This window comes from Cynocephalus volans, chromosome 4, assembly GCF_027409185.1.
Source record: "Cynocephalus volans isolate mCynVol1 chromosome 4, mCynVol1.pri, whole genome shotgun sequence".
Classification (NCBI taxonomy): Eukaryota; Metazoa; Chordata; class Mammalia; order Dermoptera; family Cynocephalidae; genus Cynocephalus; species Cynocephalus volans.
This window is the reverse complement of record NC_084463.1, coordinates 166,363,053-166,385,271: the sequence shown is the minus strand read 5'-3', so window position 1 is coordinate 166,385,271 and position 22,219 is coordinate 166,363,053. Positions and strand designations below refer to the sequence as shown.

Genomic DNA, 22,219 nt, shown 5'->3' with positions numbered 1-22,219 from the left:
CATGCTGAGGAAGCCAAGCTCCACAAAGCACAGAAGGCTACCAAAAGCCCAGGTAGGCAGGGGGCACCCAAGTGCTGGGACCAGAGTACCATTCACTCAGCCAGCCCAGCCCCCAGCTCTGAGCTCCCCTCCTCTGGCCTCCAAGTCACAGCTCTGAGAAATGCTCAGTTCCCAGGCTGCTCAGGATTTTGTCTGAGAGCTGTGAGCAGGGGCTGGGACAGCGCAACCTGCTCAGGCAGTCTGCCACTCAGTACTGTGCCCTGCAGAAGGGTCTCATAGATAGATACACATCTGCATGTACCCAGCTGTCCTTGCAGGTCCCTGCCTGCACTGGAGCTGCTGCAACGAGTTCAGGAGGGGGTCCCATGAACCCTGGGGACTGCTCTTCTCTTGTACAGTACCCTCCCTGATGCGCCTAACACAGCCCACTTTGGCAACCCCCTGTCAAGGAGGTGAGGCTGACAGGAAAGACCAGGCATCCCTTCTCCACTCTTCTTAGACCTCCCACAAAAATCATGGCCTCCACTCACAAGCCAGGTCTCAGGGGGACTGTGAGTACAGTGTTCTGATGTGCCTGGGTCTAGGACTTCAGCCCATTAGCTAGCAAATCATGGGGAGACTGAGGACAGGGGCCTCCTAGAGTGCCTGGTCATGCCCCCAAGCCACCCATCCTGGCCCCCCTTCCCCACCCCAGCAGTTCCTGAGGAGCCTCAAAGGCCGGAGCTGGGGTGTCCTGCGGAAATCCTGGTGGGATGGAAAATCCCCGGCAGTCGGGCCCCGGGCTGAGCCGTGACACTGCACTTCTCCCACCCGCTGGGGGCCCACTGCTTCCTGTTTCCCTTTGATGTCTCCCTGTGTGCGGGAGGGGCGAATACCCCTCTGGGCTCAGGCGGGCACCCGCTCCGCTCAGCTGCGACGTGGAGTCAGTGTTTCTGGGTCCTGGGCATGCTGGGGTCAGGCAGGGGACCCGGAGGGGGTGGGGAGGGAGGCCAAGGTGGAAAGACCTCAGATCCCCTGGGCCTCTGCAGAGGGCTCCCGAGGGAGGGGGGAGGGCCTGTCCCAAGCCCACCGAGGGTGCATCCACTCACACAGGGCTGTTTGATCTGGGAGGGAGGCGCCATGCCGGGCCTCTGTTTAGACAAGGAAAATGAAGACTCTGGAAAATCCAAGCATGTCACACGCGCAGCCTCCATGGGGGTCTTCCTCTCATGTCTGGTAAACTTCCCCATAGAGGTTTCAGTAATTGCCATCCTCTGCTGACCTTCTGTGCAGGCATGGGCCCCAGCTTCCCCTGTGCCATCACTAGCTCACAGTGCTCCATCTCTTATAGCCCTGCTGAAGGCAGCATGGTGGGGGTCACGCAGCCAGGCCAGGGGAGCCCAGCTTCACTGCTCCACAGCAGCCAATGCGTGCTTGCTGCTGATGAGGCCAGGCACTCTTCTGAGAGCTGGGTCTGGATCAGCTTTGGAACCTGCCCGCTAACCCTAGGGTGCCTGCTCCTACTCATCTCTGCTGTTGTTTTGTTCGATGTACGCACACAGAGAACAGCCTGGCTGCTTGGCACTGCCATGCTATCCCACCACACCACACCCTCCCAGAGTGGGCTATGCTAGGCGCGCCAGGGAGGGGACTGCACAGAGAACACACACACACAGCCCAGCAGGCCTACCCCCCCAAAAGAAGTGCTCAGGGGGAGGGGCTGGGCAAGTCATGAAGCAAGGTCAGGAGCTAAACTGGGGCACAGGACTCTCCTCACAGACCTCTCCACACCCCCCACCAGGCCCAAGGCTCTGAGGGAAGGCATCTGACCTAGGGAGCTGGGGGGCCGACGGGGGCCTGAATTGGGGTAACTTCTGCAAGGTTTTAAGGGGCAGTTATCCCCTCCCCCCACTGGCTTGCCTGCCTGGGAATAGGGTGGTCCGGCAGCCCGCCTGTGCAGGAAGGCCTTTGAGACCCTGAGGAGAGATGCAGGTGGCTGGGAGGAGGGCCCCAGCCCTCCCCCCTTTTATGTGCAAACAGCTCAGCTTGCTGACTTTGATGCAGTGGTTTAGGCAGAGTGCTTTGATGTCAGCCCTTGGGGGACGTTCCTACCAGCCTCTGCACAGATAATCTCCTACCCGGACCCTAGGAATCAATGCCACCCTCAGGAGGCCCCCCTCCACAAGAGCTTGAGGCCTTTCGGGCAGCCTTGAGAAGAGGTACCTAAGAGGGTAGAAGAAGCCCACCCTTGGGAAATGGGGAGAGTGGGGGACAACACTACCTGGAATGATGCCCCCAGAGATCCCTGCCCTGCCTATTGGCATTCTGTAGAGAGCCCCCAGGGGCACCCTGTCTTGCGACCCTGAGTCTTAGCACTAGGCCTGCACAGGAGGGACAGAATGAATGATGAATCAATCAGTGAGGTTAGCAGTCATACATTCTGGATTCTCAAACATCCAGGCATTTTAGGAATAAAACAAGCCAGCAGGAGCAGGGGTTGCACAGCCTGCTGAAAAGGCCAGGGCAGGGTGAGTGGCTACTGGGGGCAGCTACTTTTTGCACCTGAGCCAAGCACAGTGCCAGGGACCCAGTCCCTTTTGTTTACAGGAAGCTGGTCACATTTGGCTCCCAGGCAGCCCAGGCAGGAAGGGGAAGCAGTGCCTTAACAGGGTGGCACTTGGCCCTCCCAGGTGCCCTGCCGTGGCATCTCCCTTAACACCCACCCCTACATGTCCAGCCCATTCCCCAGAGAGTACTCCCAACTGCTGCAGCCTCTGACATTCCCAGGCTGCCTTCCCTGACAACAATGACAGTGACTAGCCTCAAAGCCTGGCTGCTTGGAAGACCTTTACATAAGCAAAGGGCTGGAAAAGCAGGGGAGCCCTCCAAAGGCCAGCCCTGCCTCTCCCAGCATGCTTCTGTCAGAGCTGAAGATACGACAGGGACCCTCTTCCATGGTAGAACAGAAAGCCGTCTAAAGCTGCAGCCCTTTCCAGCCATGAGAGAACATGGGGGACTGATCTCCCTAGAGACCAGGCTAAATTCTGTCAGGTCAAGTGGCCGGTGGCCTCAGTTGGGTCACCCCGTGTAGGTGAGCTGCTCCTTGCTGTGCCTGCATATACGGGTAGTGCCCCCCCCTTCTATAGGCTGCTATGAGGATTGAATAGTACCAAACTTGATGGAAGTCCACAGTGCAGCAATTAAGGAGTACTGTGGCTGCTATCTTGACTGTTTGGCATGGGACATGGGCCTGACCAAGAGCGCTGTCTCCCTCCCTGGGAAGAAGCTGGTGTCCCAGGAGGCTGGAGTGAGGTGGGGTGAAAGGAGAGGCTGGGTCCTGGCACCTTGGGAACAGCCGCTGGACCTGGTGGGCTCTCAGCATCTATCACAAAGAAGGTGCCACGGGGGCTGGAGGGAGGACAAGAAGTGACTAGAAGATTAGACAAAATCCCAGGCCCTCGCAGGGAGTGGGGCATGAGTGTGTTAGTGTGTGCCAGTGAACATGGAGGGGAGGCGTTGTCTCTCAGAATTCCTGAAGGGTTTCTATTTGATCCCAGTGGCTGAGGATGGGGTGTGACCCCCACAGCTGTGTGTAGGCCCAGCTCCTTTAAGCCAGCCTCAAAGGTTCATTTGGGAGTCATGGACCTGTGTTAACAAAAACCCACCGGGCCCTTGGTGGAGGACAGAGGCTTTGGCTCAGGCATCAGGCCATGCTGGGTGAGAGAGGGAATGGAGGATCCTTTGTTCTAGATGCACGCAGATTCCTGGCAGCACTGGGGGTGGAGGCTGCGCAGACTGGTGCAGAGTCTGCACTGGCCTCTGGCCTCTCACAGCCTTGGGAGGGGCGCTCAGAGCTCAGCTGCTTAAAAATGAGCAAGTGGAGGAGCTGGAGGATCTGCAGTTAACCCCTTTTGAGCCTGCAAAGGCTGCTTGAGCTGTTAATCAGAAAATACAGATGAGAAGGGGGCCATCTCCCACCTCTAGCCAGAGGTCAGAGGGCCACTGCCCCTTGCCTTGCCCATGGGTGCTGCGCTCCATGGCTCAGCCTCTGGGTCTGGGCAGTGAAGCCCAACTCCTGAGTTGTGTGGGGCCCACCTAAGCCCCTGTCCCCCAAGTCTTGGGTGCTGACAGCCTTTGTTTATTCATCTCAGACTACTCCAGGCCATTTTTCAACTTACCTGGCTTTGCATTAAAACTGGGGGGATTTTCCATCCTTCCAAGGTTATGAAATGCCTCAGCAAGGACAAGGCCTCCCTGAGGGGGTTAACCCCGCTTCCACCCTGCTTATGCTGCAGGGGGTTCTCTCTCTTCTGCCCCAATTCCAAGGGTGAAACAGAAAAAAATGAGAGAGGACTGTTTGGTAATGGATCTCCCCCCATGGGTCTCTCCCCATCTGTCCTAGGGACAGGCAGCCAGCAGAGAGTCACACAGGCAGGGAGCACATTCTCGCAGGGCCATTTTCATGCCAGTGGCCAGGGATCAGGAGCACTGGGTCCAGTGTGACCTCTGCTGGGACCAGGACCCCTTGGGCAAGCAACTTCCCCTTCTTTTCCATCCCTTCCATTCTCCTGGTTTTCTTGCCCTCTCTCTGGTTCTGTCCTCAATCTCCTTTGCCTCCTGGCCTATTTATTAAATGCTGGTATCCCTTTTCTCTTCAAGCTGCTTCCCTAAACTGCTCCCTCAGCACCAGGGGCTTCCAGACCATGCGTGGGTCCCTGACCACCAAATGTCTCTCCAGCCCAGATGGTTCCACATCCCAGTCATCTGCCCCCAGCTCCTCTGCACAGGTTCTGTCATTTACCACCCAGTCCACCAAATGCACTGGTCATCTCCCAACAAAGGTTCCTGTCTGTCACCCATTCTTCCATCGGCAAAAGCCAGAAACTCTGGACTCATTCCTGACACATGCCCCTCTTAGCAGCCCCTGTCTGGTCCACACTAAGTGAGACTGACTTCACCCCTCGATAGCTCTGGAAATGTTCTGCTTCCCTCCATTCCCATCACCACTGCCCTGGTAGGCCACCTTCTCCTTCCAATCCATACTCCACTCCATAGAGAGAGACCCTTTCAAAGGTCATATCCAACTGGGTTATCTCCGGGTGGGATCTTTTTGGGCCTCTAAGTGATCCCAGAACAAGGCCAAAGTCCTCAGCGGCAAGGCCTATTAGGTCTGGCTTCATTGTGCAGCTCAGATGCCAAGCTTCTTTCTGTCCCTGTGCTCATGGGCTCCTTCCCATCAGGGGACAATTGGCCTGCCTACCCCACCTCCCCAAAGGAGTTTCTCAGACTCCAGACTAGTCCCAATTGGTTTCTGCTACAGACCCTTCTCTGTGTCCCCAGCCCTCAGTCCACTCCCCTCAGGTGCAGTTAAACATGTACTCATACACTGGTTATTCTCCTCTTTGGTCCCCAAGCCCTACGAGCGCAGGGAGCAGGCAGGTACCTAGTCCTATCAACCCCCTCCTTTCTGGGCCAGTGTCTAGTCTCCAGTGAGTTTTCAACAGATATTTGTTGAATGACTGAACCTGTAAAATGGGGCAATGATCACTGCTCTGCCTCTCAGACATAATTCACTGCCTGGGAAGGCGCTGTGTTATGTAGACGCAGCATGCTGTTTAAGTCGGCTGGCGTGAGCATGGCCCTGTGCACTTGGTGAGGACTGGGGTTTCCTTCCATTGGACCCACTGTGCTCTCCTGGCTCCCGGAAGGGCACCAGGCCCCAAGGTGCTTCATAAGCAAGCATGCCAAGTGAAGAACAGGAGCTCCCTTGGGGTGGGGGCAAGGCTTCCCGTCAGCTGTACTGGGGAATGGCTCTTTACCCTATAAAAGGTATTTGCTCGAGACTACTTCCTGTCACACCATAGGATTTCTCACATCTGCCCTCCCTGATTCTCTCTCTCTCTCTCTCTCTCTCTTTCTCTCTCTCTCTCTCTCTCTCTCTCTCTCTCTCTCTTTCTCTCTCTCTCTCTCTCTCAGATCTGCTCTGGCTCTCTGGTCAGGGTCACCTGTGTAGCTGCTGGGCTGAAACACTCAAATGGACACCTGCCACAACTGCCCTTAGCACCCGGTGGACCATGGCCCTCTCTCCTGCCCCCAAAGGCCAGCCTCTGAAGCCCATCCAGAGCCTGAGCAGAGGTCTAAGCCAGCTCAGGCAGCTCTGGGCCTGGGCCTGAGCTGGGGACAGGCATGTCTGCTGGGCCCTGGCCCCCCAGTGAGTCCCCATTCTCTGATGCTAATTGCTACAATTAGCGGGAGAAAGGCCTATTAGATCAGTTTCTTCTCCTGGCTGAGGCCTGGGCTGCTAGGGAGGGTAAGCCCAAGGCTTTTCTGAGGAGCAGGGGTTCTTCCACAAATGAGGCCACATTTAAATTGCAAACAAGGGCCTCACCCAACCCTAGGAAAGGCTCAGGGAGAAAGGCTTTTAATTCCATAAAGGGAGTGGCCAGGAAGTGGGTGCACTCTGGCCTCATGGTCCTCTGGCTGGTCTGATTGGAACCCTGGGTTGTCCAGGCTCCCACCAGTGACCCAGACCCACGGGAGCCAGCCAGCACAGAGAAACGTGGCAAAAGATGGCGGATTTACAACAAAGGAAAGAATATTAGAGGCCCTCTCTACCAGACCCACTCTGAAGCAAACTCTCCTCCTCCTGCAGCGTACTGTAAACCTTCTGGATCCACCATCCACTCACTCATCAGTCCACACTCACTGGAGAAGGTGAGAGGGCCCAGTCCCACCTCTATCCAGGCCACCTCCAATTTGTTCAAATCACAGGTGGCCATGCTATAAACAGCTTAGAGACTACTGCCGAAAGACAGGTCCAACTAAAGCCCTGGGTGGCCGCCTGAAGGTTGTGGGGCTGAAAGTGCCTACCAAATTCAAATTATACCAGTGATGGGGGCAGGGAGGTGTTCTCTGATTGGCCAGGCCTGGGCCAGTCTTTCTCATGGAGTCGGTGAGGCCGTGGGTGTTGGATGGGGCAGGACACAGGCCAGGGCATGCTGCATTTAAATGGCCAGAGCAGGCAGACCATCCCAGTCCTTGGAGCTGGTCTAAGGCAGTGGCCCTGGGATATGTGGCAATGTCTGGAGACATTTTTGGTTATCACAGCTGTGGGGGTATTACTGGTATCTACTAGGTAGAGGCAAGGCTCCTAAACATCCTACAATGCAAAGGACAGCCTCCCACAGCAAAGACCGATCCTGCCCCAAATGTCACCATGGTCTGAGGGACTGGGATTTTGACATGCTGCTCACTTTCTCACTGAGTTGAGAATAGATGCGCACTTTCCTGGCCTGGCCTCCTCATTCAACAAACCAATGAAACCACTCAAGAGAAATGTGTGCCACTAGAGGGCATCTGGCAGGAGAGTGATGGACACTCATTTATTCATTCAGTCTTGGCTTTTGGTACTCTGCTGTATAACACATAGAGGTGATCACAGCTCTCAGCCCATGAAGCACCGACACCCTATAAGGGTCTGTGTAAAGACACAGGTCTGTTCCTTTCTGTGCTTTTCCACTTTATCCCCAACCTCCACCCTTGCTCCCCTTCCCCCAAAGACAGCTGCTCCAACTTAATTTTTTTCTATCATTGTGTGTGTGTGTGAGTGCACGCATGTGCCCTGGTACTACATGTCTGGGTGGTGTGTAATTTTAAACACACAGTCGCGTAGAGGCCTTCGTTCAGCTTGGCATTTGTGTCACTCAGCACTGTGTCTCCACACGTCTCCATCTTGTGAAGTGTACATCTAGTCCCCTGCTCCTAACCACAACGACTGGCTCCAACCGCCCACCCCCACAGGCCACGCTGCACTGAACGTGCACACACAGCCCCTCGTTGTTCTGGGGGAGAACTGCTCCAGCATGTTTACTTAGGAGGGAAACTGCTGGGCCGCAGGTATAAAATATTTTATTTGAGGAAGAAGTGCTGGCCGGCTCTCCAGAATGTCTGTGCCTGTCTCCGTTCCCACCTGCAGCACACAGGGAGGCTTGTTCCCTGCCTTCTGCCAGCACTTGGCATTACCCTACTTTCTAATGCTTCTATATGAAGAATAGCTGTCGCTTTCATTTTCTTTTCTCTGATGACTGATGAACTTGGACAAATATCTATTTTTTAACCTTCCTACAAATTTCCAATTATTATCATTTGCCATTTTTCTTTTTAATCTTTTTCTTACTGCTTTTCAGGACCTTCTTGTGTATCTTGGCTGTTGTTCCCTCATTAGTTTTAGTTGTTTCAAATATCTTGTAATTTGTCATGGGCAACATAACACCTGTGAGTGCGAACAAAAAAGCGAACCATGTCTTAATATTATTATGAAAATAGTCTTGACCTTTTCTATGATGGATTTATTTAACAGAAGTCCTTAATTTGCATCTATTCAAGTTCATAAGTTTTAGTCCTGAGGTTTGTGCTTTCTGGGTCCTGTTCCAGACCCCCAAGGCCACCCTGGGCCAAGACATTATTCTTCATAGTTTTCTCCTATTAAGCAAATATCAACTACTTTTTACTTTTAAGTTTTTAGTCCGTTTGGAGCCCACTTTTTCTAGGAGCTCAGGTAGGAATCCATATTCATTTCTCCACTCAGGGCTAGTTTTCCAACATCCTCTTAGTAGTCCCCATTGATATGTGGGGCCACCTTTACCACATGTCACCTTTCTCTATCAGGCTGCCTCTCAGTTCTCTTCTGGGCCCCTGTCACGGCTCTGATCGCTAAGGCTTGTAGTGAGCACTCGTATCTGCCAGTATAAGGCTTCCTCCTTCTTGAAAGTTCACTTTGCATTGGTACATCTTTTTCTTCCACACACATTTTAGAATATGTCAAGTTCTTCAAAACCTCCACCTGGAAGTTTGAGTGGAGTCCTATTGAATGTACAGATTTGGAAAAACCTGACATCCTTCTAATGCTAAGTTGCCCCATCCAAGAAAATGGAATATATCTGCATATTGAAAGATCTTCCTTTATTTTCTCCAGGAGAATTTTAAATATTTTTTCCATAGAAGTCCTTTTCTTTGTTAATTCCTACACCTGGTATAAATTTTGTTGCTATTCTGATTGCTATCTTAATCTCTATTATACTTTTTTTTTAGTCAGTCACTACTGTTATAATGAAATTTGGGGTTTTTTTTGTTGTTTTCTGGTTTGGGTACATTGATCTTATGCCCAAAAACTTTGCTGAAATCTCTCTTTAATTGTAAAACTTTCTTAATTTTTTTCCATGTAGCTCAGCAGTTTTCGAAGAATAGTCCAAGGGACTACAGAGAACCCCCAGACCCTTTCAGGAAAAGTCAAAACTATTCTCATTATAATACTCAGGCATTATTTCCCTTTTCTGCTTTTACTCTCACAAGGTTAAAGAATTGTCCGGAGGCAGAATGACCCCACTGGAATGTGTGCTTATATAGTCCTGTATTTTAAATATTTCTCAGTTTTAATATCTAAGAAGGTAACTATCAATAGATAGAATCCATAACAAGAGAGGCTCTCAATAGTTTTTAAGAGTACAAAGGCTCCTGACACCAAACTGTTTGCGAACCTGATACACAGTCAGTCCCTTGAGCTATAGACAAGCACAGTTTTACCTCTTCCTGCCCAATCCTCACACCTCATTCCTTTTTCTTGTATTAGGAAATGCCCAGAATGGCAGCTTTGGCCTACTCCTTATCTTAAAAAGAACGATATACACTTTTGATTTCTCTATTAAGTTTAGTGAAAAGTAAAGTTTTGGTATATAAGTTGTATCAAGTTAGGGAAGTTCCCTTCTCATCCTGGCTTGCTAACTGGTGTCTCCCCCAGCCCCCAAATCATATATAGGCCTTAAACTCTCTCATATAATTTTTCTGCCTCTATTGAGGGAACCATATGGTTTTTCTCCTTTAGCCTCTTAATGTGGTGAATTACATGGGTAAAGTTTCTGATGTTGGATCATCTCTGCATTCCTAGGAGAAATCCCACTTGTTTAAGAAGAATTGTTGTTTAATATACTATTGGATTCAGTTAGCTAACCTGGTACATGGAACTTCTTCATCTATGTTCATAAGTGAAATGGCTCATAATTTTTTTCGTGCTCTCTTTATTTGAATTTGGACATGCTCTGATTCACAATTTAAAAAGATCCCTCTAGCTAGAACATAAATCCTGAAACAGACCCACTTTTCTCTTCAGCATGTTTGGAAACACATTAAAATAGAACCATAATCAAGCAACCCAATCCTTAAATTTTTCTCCTAGTGAGTATCTGGAAAACAGGTGCAGAAATGGATCATTTGAGACACCATAGAAATCCAGTTAATCCCGCCTGCCTGTTTTCCTTCAACAAGTATTGCCTGAGCAAGGTTGTGTATCAGGCTCTTGGCTAGGTGCAAGGGAGGCAGCAGAGAACAAAACAGTAATAGTTCCTCCCTGGGAGCTCTTGGTCTAGCAAATGGCACCACAATAAGGAAAGGGACTGGTAAATAAATGCACATCAAATGTGGATATTGGGCCGACCCCATGGCTCACTCGGGAGAGTGCGGCACGGGGAGCACAGCAGCCTCTGACCACGGGTTCGGATCCTATATAGGGATGGCCGGTGCGCTCACTGGCTGAGCACGGTGCCGATGACACCAAGCCAAGGGTTGCGATCCCCTTACGGGTCACAAAAATAAAAAAATAAAAAATAAAATGTGGATATTATCATTAGGAAAGTTTTTGTGCTTTGTGATAAATCTAAGAACTATTCTACCTGAATTATTATCTTTCATGTCCAGAACAGTTCTATGGGAAAGCACTCATCCCCATTTTACAGAAAAGGGGATTAGACCTGTGGGAAACCACAGTGGGCTTTGAGATTTGAACTGTGCCCCTTCTGGGCTACTGCAAAGACTGAGACTCCCATCCAGTCACTCTGATCCACAATATGACTAGACTGCTACTCCCTATTCCTATACCTCACCCATGGGTGATCCCAACCCCCAGCTCCAGACCGGAGCCTTTACTTGCCTCCATACCTGATTCCCATCCCACACTCAGACCCCTAACCCCAACTCGAACCCCATTCCCCAACTCGTCCCCCACTTGGAACCCCAAACCAAAGGCAGACTCCAGACTCCAACTGCAGTCCCCAACTCATACCTCCAAACCTCTGATCTATCCCAACTTGGCCCCAATTCAGAACCACTTCATAGACTCCAAACCCCGACTCCAATCCCGACTCGGAGCCACCGCACAGATTCCACACCCTGACTCCTCACCCTGACTTGGAGCCACCGTGCGGACACCACATCCCGACTCCGAGCCACCGCGTGGACTCCACACCCCGACTCCAATCCCAACTCGGAGCCACCGCGCGGACTCCACACCCCGACTCCGATCCCGACTTGGAGCCACCGTACGGATTCCACACCCGACTCCGATCCCGACTCGGAGCCACCGCGCAGGACTCCACACCCCGATCAGGAGCCACCGCGCGGACCCCACACCTCGACTCCGATCCCGACTTGGAGCCACCACCCCGACTCCGATCCCGACTGGGAGCCACCGCGCGGACCCCACACCTCGACTCCAATCCTGACTCGGAGCCACCGCGCGGACTCAAACCCCGACTCCAATCCTGACTCGGAGCCACCGCGCGGACTCCACACCCGACTCTGATCCCAACTCGGTGCCAGGACGCGGACTCCACACCCCGACTCCGATCCCGACTCGGAGCCACCGCGCGGACCCCACACCTCGACTCCGATCCCGACTCGGAGCCACCGCGCGGACCCCACACTCCGACTAGGAGCCACCGCGCGGACCCCACACCTCGACTCCGATCCCGACTGGGAGCCACCGCGCGGACTCCACACCCCGACTCCGATCCCGACTCGGAACCACCGCGCGGACTCCACACCCCGACTCCGATCCCGACTGGGAGCCACCGCGCGGACTCCACACCCCGACTCCGATCCCGACTCGGAACCACCGCGCGGACCCCACACCTCGACTCCGATCCCGACTGGGAGCCACCGCGCCGACCCCACACCTCGACTCCGATCCTGACTAGGAGCCACCGCGCCGACCCCACACCTTGACTCCGATCCTGACTCGGAGCCACCGCGCGGACTCCACACCCCGACTCCGATCCCGACTGGGAGCCACCGCGCGGACCCCACACCCAACTCCGATCCTGACTCGGAGCCACCGCGCGGACTCCACACCCCGACTCCGATCCCGACTGGGAGCCACCGCGCGGACTCCACACCCCGACTCCGATCCTGACTCGGAGCCACCGCGCGGACTCCACACCCGACTCCGATCCCCACTCGGAGCCACCGCGCGGACTCCACACCTCGACTCCGATCCCGACTCGGAGCCACCGCGCGGACTCCACACCCCGACTCCGATCCCGACTCGGAGCCACCGCGCGGACTCCACACCTCGACTCCGATCTCGACTGGGAGCCACCGCGCGGACTCCACACCTCGACTCCGATCCCGACTCGGAGCCACCGCGCGGACTCCACACCCCGACTCCGATCCGACTCGGAGCCACCGCGCCGACTCCACGCGCCGACTCCACACCCCGACTCCGATCCTGACTCGGAGCCACCGCGCGGACCCCACACCCCGACTCCGATCCTGACTCGGAGCCACCGCGCGGACTCAAACCCCGACTCCGATCCTGACTCGGAGCCACCGCGCGGACTCAAACCCCGACTCCGATCCTGACTCGGAGCCACCGCGCGGACCCCACACCCCGACTCCGATCCTGACTCGGAGCCACCGCGCGGACTCAAACCCCGACTCCGATCCTGACTCGGAGCCACCGCGCGGACTCCACACCTCGACTCCGATCCCGACTCGGAGCCACCGCGCGGACTCCACACCTCGACTCCGATCCTGACTGGGAGCCACCGCGCGGACTCCACACCCCGACTCCGATCCTGACTCGGAGCCACCGCGCGGACTCCACACCCCGACTCCGATCCTGACTCGGAGCCACCGCGCGGACTCCACACCCCGACTCCGATCCTGACTCGGAGCCACCGCGCGGACCCCACACCCCGACTCCGATCCTGACTCGGAGCCACCGCGCGGACCCCACACCTCGACTCCGATCCTGACTCGGAGCCACCGCGCGGACCCCACACCTCGACTCCGATCCTGACTCGGAGCCACCGCGCGGACTCCACACCCCGACTCCGATCCTGACTCGGAGCCACCGCGCGGACTCCACACCCCGAACCTGTTCCTCAACTTGGCCCGTGACCAGGAACTCCGACCCCATACTCAGACTCGCGACCCTGGCCCTGCTTTCCACGAGGCGCGGAGCGGAGCGCGCCACCCAGGCCAAGCAGTGGCGGGTCTGAGCCGCCTGTGCCCGCAATCCAGGTCGGCCCGCCCGAGCGACCAAGGAGCCACGGCGCGCAGCTCACCTCAGCGCCGTCCGCCGTCCCGCGCCGCTCTGCCAGGCTACTGGCGGCCGCGCTCGCGCTCGAACCGCGCCGAGAGAGCGCCGAGGATACCTGCGCTGAGGCGACGCGGCGACTGTTCTGCCCAGCGACCGCAGCGGCGCCTAGTGCCCAACCGAAGCTGACGTGGCGACGGCTCCGTCGCTGATTGGCCAGGCCTGTGGGGCGACCTTGCCGCGGACTGCCGCGCAGATTGGCCGGGCCTGGAAGCGATGTGCCGCGCCCTGTCATTGGCTGAGAGGGGCCGGTGCCTATGCCACCCGGGCTCAGATTGGCTGAGTGAGTCCGGCGCCACGTGACACGCTCCGCCCCGTGCCCCCACCCGCCTCTGGGGTCTGAGGTGGCGCGAACCGCCGCCCCACCCCCACCCGCCGAGCAGCCTCAGCTCTCGCGGCCAGGCGAGCAGGGTCCGTGCTGTGCCTGCGACCCCTGGGGCAGCCCTGGCGAGGAACAGGGAGGCGGCTCTGAACAAGCGGGGCCCGTCTTGCTGCGGGTCCCTCACCCCGGAAGGTCCCACGAGCACACCACACAGACGGGTCTGGCCAGTGTTTCCAGAATGATGCATGACCCAGGTTCAGGAGTCTTCTGCCCTGGCTGGACCCCGGGGGTGTAGCGATGACCTTCCCACCTTCTCTGTCACATCCATGCCGATGACAAGGACATTCCTGGAGCCCCAGCTACTCTGCTAGGATGTTCTGTCTTTTACTCTTTACAGACGCGCTGCGACTGTCTTAGGGAGAAGGGGGCTGAAAGAGGTCACAGACCCACTCAGGTCACCCAGCTGGGAAGTGGCAAGGCAGAGGTTGGACCCCTAACAGCTCTACCCCATCTTCTTCCTCTGAGTCTTCCTTGCCCTGGAGGCCGGGTCCTGTCACTTGACTGCATCACCGAGCACATCTACTGAGCGCCTGCGGAGCCAGGCACCACCTTGCACTGCGGAGAAAGCCTGCGAACCAGCAGCCCTGTCTTCGTGGGTTCTCTCTCGCCTGAGCATCTGCCAGCAAGTCTGGGGCAGTTTGGACCTTCGGTGCAAATCGTAAAAAGTTTTGGAATGTAGAACGTTAAGTATGTTCTCAAAAGATGCTACACCCTCAACCCAGCATTGACTTCAAGTAAGGGAAGAAGGGGAGGCTGGGGCCAGCCAAGCGAGCAGGCCATCCCCCTCACCAAAGCCCAAAAGGAGGCCGTTCATCTCAACTGCTGTTGCTGAAAACACAAGTCTGCAGAAAAGCCAGGAATCTCTCTCTCCAAGGGTGGCTAGGTCCAGGTTTTTGTACTTGTTCAGCCCGGAGGAGAAAGGGAAAATGGTGTCATCTTTTCAGGCATCGAGTGCTTCCTTTCTGACCTGCAGAAAAGCCCAGATGGGTGCTCTCCCTGTCTCCAGCCCAGCTCACGGGAAGGCTGGGCAGCAAGCAGCATGTCTCCTGGGTGCCTGTGCCCTTCAAACTGCGGGTTGGTGCGTCTGATTCAAAGGGTTCATCCTGCCCTCGCCCCCTGGCTGGGAATTTTTGTCATCTACATGTCCCAAAGGCAGGTGTGCAGCCAGGGCAGTCACACAGGGACACAGGACCCCATGCCCAGGTGGGCTGCTCACTTAGGATTTAATGCTGTGTTGTCATGGTCTTGAAATTCTTAGTAATTTTATCTTTGAACTTGTGTTTTGGAAGTGAAGTCTGATAGGACGGTAGAGCTTGAAGCTTCAGCTGGTAGGTGGTCCCATCACCTCTCTGCCTCCCTGGGACAGATTCTCAGCTTCTCGCTTTCTTGCTCTCTCTCTCTCATTGCCCAGCCTCCATCTTGACCTCTGGGTGGGTCACCACCCCCACACAGTTATCCCTGCTATCCTTGAGCCAGCAGGGACTAGAGTCCTGGCCCTGGCCTCTCTGCAATGCCAGGCCCCTGTGAGTCTTATTTCCCCACCCATAATATGGAGGTGGTGCTGCCAGACCCCTGGAACTGTTGAGACAGGAGCTGAGAGAGCTTGTGTGGGAAAGCAAGGCTGGAGCATTGCATTGAGTGCAGCCGCAGCCCATTCTTGCTGCTTGGAAGGCACGTCCACTCCAGCCTTGCCCCGGCCTCTGCCCTGTGGCCTCCCATGGCCATCTGTGGGGGGCCAGGACACTTCCTTGGACACTGTCCCTGCATGTCCATTTCCACCTTCCTGAGGAGGTCAGAGAGGCAGAAGCCCCAGGTCTTCAGAGCAATTTCACAGATCTCATCAAAACAAAAATCTCTACCTATCAGGGGTTTACATTCCAGTAGAAAAGACAGACAAATTTTCAAACTGTTGTGGACATTTTTCTTGATCAGATCCTGGAGATCTCTGTGTTGCTTTTGTTAACTGCGTCGTATGGAAGTGCCCCAGTAGACCCTCCAGTCCTCACTCATGGACGCAGCTGTTTCCCAACTTTTGTTTTTGTCCAAGGATGCTGAGCAGGCTGAAAAGCTGCCTAAAGCAAATTCACTTAAAATGGTGTTCATTCTCCTAGTAAACAGTGACAAAAGTTGTTGATTGGGGTTTCATCTTAAAAATTGATTTTTTAAGTCATGAAAATTGAATTTATTTCATTGTATGCTTGATAAAATGTGGGTTCTGACTGTGTACCAGGATGGGGAAACATCCTTCAAGTAGCTGATTCATTCATGCAGATTTTTATGTCATGGGGCTTGTGTCCACCCTCTACCTAGTCCCATAAGCTCGGACCCTGAGCTCTTGGACACTTGGATTTTTCCCTAACAAACTCCCTTGCAGTGGATTTCGGTGGACGCCACACCTTTGCCTGCTGGCGTGATGTCTCCTTAGGTCTGCTCTTAGCAGAGGCCTTGCCCAGGCCAAGGAGCCTGTTGCTGTCATTTTTGTCATAGGCTCACCAGACAGTGGTCAGGAAGGATGTTCTGAGTCCCATGTCCCTCACTCCTCACCCCCTCACTGAACAGAGGGTGCCGTCAATCAGTTAGTGCCGCCTGCCAGCCCAGCGCACCTGTTGTGAGCCCCCCACCTCCTCCTCTTCTCTGGTCCTTTGGGGGAGACCAGAGAGAAAAACAATCCAAGAGTGAGAGGGGCTTGTTGTCTCATCGGGAGACAAGAGACACGTGGGAATTGGCTGGAGAAACATGTAAGGCTGGGCAGACTCCAGGCCAGCCCCAGAGGCAGACAGGGGGCTGCCAGGCAGGCTGGGAGGGGGAGGTGGAAGCTGGCCTAGGGCATCAGGGTGGAATTTGGAGGGGGATCTGCAGTACATCCAGTTTTCCTTCTGGGTTGTACTGTGGTTCCCTCCTGAGATTTGGTGCCTGCACCTCGTCACCTTGGGGCTCAGGACTGGGGGGTGGGGTATGCAAGGCAGAGAGCCCGGGCACCTGGTGGCCTCTGCCTGGCTCCCCCATGTAACAGAGGGCAGGTCTCCCTCTCTTTCTGTGTCTGGTTTATCTCATCTGTACATGGTGAGGGCTGAACTAAAGTTCCTTGTGCTCCCTTCAGCTCTAATATTTGGGGTTCAAAAGGTTTCCTTGCAAGCCTCTGCACCCGCGAGCACACACGCACACACGCACACACAGCTGAAGAGAATTAGGCTCAAAACGTCCACTCGGCTTTGCTCTTGATTCCAAGGTATTTAGAGTGGGGGTGGGGGATTAGGGGAGGAAGTTACTGAGCTAATTCTTCTGCATTTGCCAGCACAGAAGTGCAGATGGGGCCCAGAGCCCCGGCAGTATCCCAGGGGAAACACCAGTCCTTTTCCGTGTGGGGCAAGGTAGGGGAAAGGACTGGGGTGAGAGCCCCTTTCCTGAGTGACAACACATAGCAGGCTCTGGCCGAGGGGTCCGGTGGGCCTCAGTTCTCTCCCCACCACCCCCACCGCTGGAGTCTGAGGGTGGAGCCGTCTTCAGGCTCAGCCATGTTGCCAAATTGCTGCTTCCCTCCGAAGCAGAGAGGCCCAGGGCCACGTGGCTGCCTAGTCAGACCATCTTCCAAGGAAAGGCCCCTCCCCCGTGCTGGATTCTGAAGTGGACAGGAATGAGGAGGGGCCGAGGACCCAGGGTTATCCCTGAGTGGCAAATGCATTGCCAAGAAGCCCATTCTTAAGGTCCTTGCAGTCTATGCCCACTGTCCCTACGTCCGTGGCTCCTAGTGGCTCTGTCAGTAAAGCTTTTTGCACAGGCGTGCTCACACCCACCACTGCAGCTGTCCTGGGGAGGTCTCTGTGACCCCAGTGACCCTCCATTCCATGGCTTCTTCCCTGGTCACAGGTATCTGCTGACCCTGCAGCCCATGTCCTTGTTCCAGATCTTCCTCTTCTCATGGCCCCCAGGTGTCTCCTACACCTGCATTTCATGTAGCCCTCCCTCCATCCCATGCCTTCAGGTCCATGGACCTGTTGCCAACTTTCTGCTCCCACTCAGCCCCTGAGACATGTATACCCACCTTCCTGCCCCAGATCTCCACTGTGCCCACAAGTGGCGTGCACTCACAAATCCACCTGAAGCTTCGGCCCCCCAAATTTATCCATCTTGTGTTCCCTACTTCAGTGCTTGGCACCACCTACACAGGATGGGTAGGTTCTGAGTCATTCCAAGCCTCGCAGATGCAGCAGGGGGTGAAGTACATTGGGGCATCTCTGGGAGGTTTAGGGCAGAACCATTGCAAGGCTCAGGTCTCCCTTAGAGAAAGATCATTCTGGCTGCTGAATGGAGAGAGATCTGAAGGGAGGCAAGGGGGCTCAGGAGGGCTGTAGGAGACTCGCCATCACCCAGCAGGAGAGACAGGAGGCTTGGAGGAAGGTGGTGTCTACAGAGGCGTGAGAAGTGTCCAGGCTAGGACTCCCTGGAGAGTCAGCTTTGTCTGGACTCCACGCTGAGCACAAGGAGGATCTTCAGGAAGCGCCAGGCATCTGGCTGAGGCAACAGCCCAAGGGTAGTGCCACACAAGGTGATAGGCGAGCCCAAGGGAAGGTGAGGATCCAGTGGACAAGCCAGGTCCTAAAAAAGCCTCCACCCAGCTACAGTGACAGCCCCACATCTCTGGGGCATTGCCACCCCATGGCCGCAGCCTGTCTGTTGTGCCCATCCCTGTTTTAGCTGCCCAGGAGTGGGGCACCAGGTGCAGGGCGATGGAGTGTGACAGATGTGGGCCCTACTCCCCCCAGCGTTGCCCCAGTTCCAGAACATTCCCAGGCTGCTGTGGCACCCCTTCCCTAAGAGCAACCTTGGGACAGACTGTTGGGGGAAATGCCATTGGACAGTTATGCTGTAGTAATGTTGGCTGTCCTTTGCTCATGAGCAGATTTGCTTTCCTGAATTTGGGGTCAGCAATAACATGAGACCAGAAGGGTGGGGTGTCTGAAGTTCAGTCAGGCTTGGTGAGTGGCAGTGTGGGGTGTGGGCAGCTTCCCACTGGGAGGGCAGCTGTGCTGTGTGTATACATTTGGGCATTGAACAGCCAAGCCTTGATTAGCCAAACCCAACTCTCCCAGAGCCCCCGCTTCGACGCGGGTTAACTCAGCAGCTGTCTCCTGAGCACCTGCTTGGTGCCTGGTTGGGTGCCAGGCATGGGGGGGATGGAAAGATGAAGTGAGCTGGGCCCTGCCAGACCCGTCTCCTAAAGATCCTTTTCTACCACTACCTTCCAGAAGCGATTTCCTCCCAGGATGCATCCCAAGCTCAGGGCGCGTCTGTCCCACTTCCTGCCCTATCCTGCCATTTCCACAGCCACCACACAGCCAAGAACAATCTGCCCAGCCTGCCAGGAAAAGCGGGCCCAGAGGCCTTTGAGGACATTGCCACTGCCAGGGACAACCTGGGAATCTCTCAATTCCTAGGAGAGGTGTTAACAGGAAGATCCATCCCCATCACTCTGTGGTTATAGTTTGTTTTTAAGCATTTAAGGGCCCTCAGTTGATATTCGTAATGAGCACAGATATTTGCAGGGAGCCCACTGTATTCCCGGCCCTGTACTTACAGAGGGTGAGACTACCAACATGAGACCCACCAAGCCACTCTGAGTGGCTGGTGCAGAGTGATTGACTATAAGGGCCTCAGAGAACCTGATGAGATTGTTCTTTATGGAGCCAGGCAGGCTCAGAGGATGGATGTAATTTGGATGAAAACACAGGAATGAGAAGAAAGGGCAACCTGACTGGTGCACCATGTGGCCATGGTGGGGTTCAGATGTGTCCACAGGCCTTTGCAACACCTCCTTTCAAGAAATGGAGCTTGATTACCACCTCTCACTGAGTTTGGGCTGGACTTAGTGATGTGCTTCTGAAAAATAGAATATGGAGGACATAGCAGTGTGACTTTCAAAACTAGGTCATAAAAGGCATTGGAGCCTCCTCCTTGCTCTCTCTCACTGGGGTCGCTGTTTCTGAACGAAGCCAGCCACTGTGCTGTGAAAACACTCAAGCAGCCCAGTGGAGAGATCCACGTGGTGAGGAATTGAGGCTTCCTGCCAGCTGCCTCATGAGTGAGCTTAGAAGTGGATCCTCCAGCCCCAGTCAAGTCGTCTGATGTGACTGTGGCCTCACAAGACACCCCGATGCGGAACCACCCAGCCAAGCCATTCCCCAGTCCCTGCCCCACGGAGACTATATGAAGTATCACGTGTTTGCTGCTTTTACTGTGAAGTTGTGGGGCGATTTGTTACTCAACAGCAGCCAACTGATGCAGCCACCATGGCTGGGTTCAGTCTGATCCTCACCAGGGGCAGCAAGGCGGCTCAGCCCGCCTGTCACCTTTTACTGATAGCTGATGGCTCCCAGGAAAGTGGCATCTGGGGACCAGAACAAAGGGTGCTGTGGCCATATAGCACATCTACCCCAGGCATATATGTCCTATTTTTTGCTCTCCGAGTTTGTATTCTGTCCTTGAAATCAGTGGCTCTTAATCTGGGGTGCCCAGGAGGACCACCACCCAGGGCAGGTCCCATTCCCAGAGACAAAAGAGATTTTGATTCAGTAGGTAGTCTGCGGGCAGCAGAGAGCTATTGGGGTTTTAGGCAGGGGGGTGACTTAGTGACAGTGTGCTTATGGTTGGTGGAAGCTGACAGCTGGAGTGAGATTTAGGAAATGTAACAGGTGACAGTTTCTCTCCCATGTATGTCCAAATCCAGTGACTTGGGACATGGTGAGACTGCAGGGCCCAGGGGAGGGGTACTTGGCAACCAGCTCTGCCCCTGATTTGTTTTCTGTGCCCTCTCATGGGTAAGTCACAGAGAAAGGGGAGCAGGCACGATTGGGTGGTGGCAGGATGCTGTGGGTGGGTAGGAAGTGGCACCAAACCCCCCTCCCATTTCCCCCCTCTCCAGGTCTTTGGAAGAGGACTGTGCTGGAAGTGGGGACTGTTTATGCTCTGTGAACAGCCACTGCAACAACAGGCACAAGTTGTGGGTGTTGAGTGAGATTCCTCTAGACCCCAGGAGGTGGGTGACAGAGCAGCACAGAGCTGCCCCAGCCAGGGCCTTCCTGGGCACAGAGCTGCTGCTGCTCTCCTGAGACCCCTCCGGGGACTGAGCCCCCACCTTGCCAGGCTGCCCCTCCCTCCAAGGCAGCACTTCCAGCTGGTGTTCTGGCAGGTCCAGCTTGGAGCCCCTGCACAGCCTGGGTCAGGAGACCAAAAAGTGGATGTGCACAGGCCCCTGAAAGCAGGAAGCTTTGTCTGCTTTCTCCAGCAAACGGTTCTGTAGCAGTATGTCAGACACAGTTCTAAGGGCTTAATCCCCAAACGCCCACTGTAGAGATGGGGAAACTGAGGCACAGCAATGTTGAGGAACTTGCTTGGCATCAGGTAGGAGGTACTGGAGCTGGGCTTTGCACCCGGGCATCCTGGGGCCAGAGTCTATCCTTCCCTCTCTGCCACATGGCCTCAGCGTGAAGAACATGGTCCCTGCTTACAAAGGCAGCTTCCATCACGGAAGCAGCACTTGCTGGGGCCTGAGGGGCAGGTGTGTCCGTGCCCACATGTGGCCTCCTGGGTGCTGAACCTGGATGTGTGACTCTCCCCCCAACTTTTGGTTTGTGGCCAGGCGAGTGTCACAGACAAAGGAGGCAGTGTTGACAGCTGACCTCCCGAGGTGCCAGGCCCCTTGGTGTTGTGCCCCTGCTCTCCAAGATCCCCCCAACAGACAGCCAAGATCAGAAACCCCAGGAGACCCTGCTTGAATGTGACATTATTTTTTATGGAATTGGGCTGGGGAGGCCTTTGAAAATCTTTCCCAACCCAAACTCTGTGCCCTTCAGCAGCAGCTACTTAACAGACTTGACTCTGACACCTTTCTCAACAAGATCCTTCTTCTTACTGGTGTCTCCAGCCAGGGCCGCTGGCACAGATGAGCAGAACTTGGCAAAGTGGAGGGTTGGGACCTCATTGAGACACTTGTCCCTGAGGCCCCTGCTGACACTTCTGGTTTGCCATGTGCTCCTTGTTCCTGTCTAACTTTCCTGCAGTGTGTCTAGAACCCCAAGGAGGAGGATAGAGGTTGAGCACAGGCTTATCCCCCTGGTGGGTCCAGGCAGGCAGCAAGAGACCTCTTGGGGTGCACAGGGTGGGCAGCGGCCATAAGGCTCACCCCACGGCCTCTAATTTTGGCCTTTGACCTAGGTATTAATTACTTGGCCAGAGGCAAAGGCTTCGAGCAACCTCAGCTCCAAGGAGGCAGAGAATCCAGTTTTTAGGGGGCGAGGGCCCCATCTCCATCGCTCTTTTCCTTCCCTAGGCCGATGGCCAGGGCCGAAACCCTCCTTGGGACGTGTCAATAGCAGTGAACATTTTAAAGACGTGACTCGTTCAGAGCCTGGCAACACGGGCAGTTCCAGCTG

The 22,219-nt window shown here is 55.0% G+C and overlaps 1 protein-coding gene and 1 long non-coding RNA gene across 5 annotated transcripts in view; one reads left to right on the top strand and one right to left on the bottom strand.

Annotated features, from left to right (window-relative positions):
* The window catches only part of LOC134374854 (uncharacterized), a 133,178-nt gene extending 119,707 nt beyond the window's left edge, over nucleotides 1–13,471 (bottom strand). For both annotated transcript variants that reach the window (XR_010023366.1, XR_010023367.1), the window contains exon 1: nucleotides 13,377–13,471. This is a non-coding gene — a long non-coding RNA (uncharacterized LOC134374854). The remainder of the gene's footprint in view (nucleotides 1–13,376) is intronic.
* KCNQ1 (potassium voltage-gated channel subfamily Q member 1) overlaps nucleotides 1–22,219 on the top strand; it is a 357,688-nt gene that overhangs the window by 206,204 nt on the left and 129,265 nt on the right. The window lies entirely within an intron of this gene.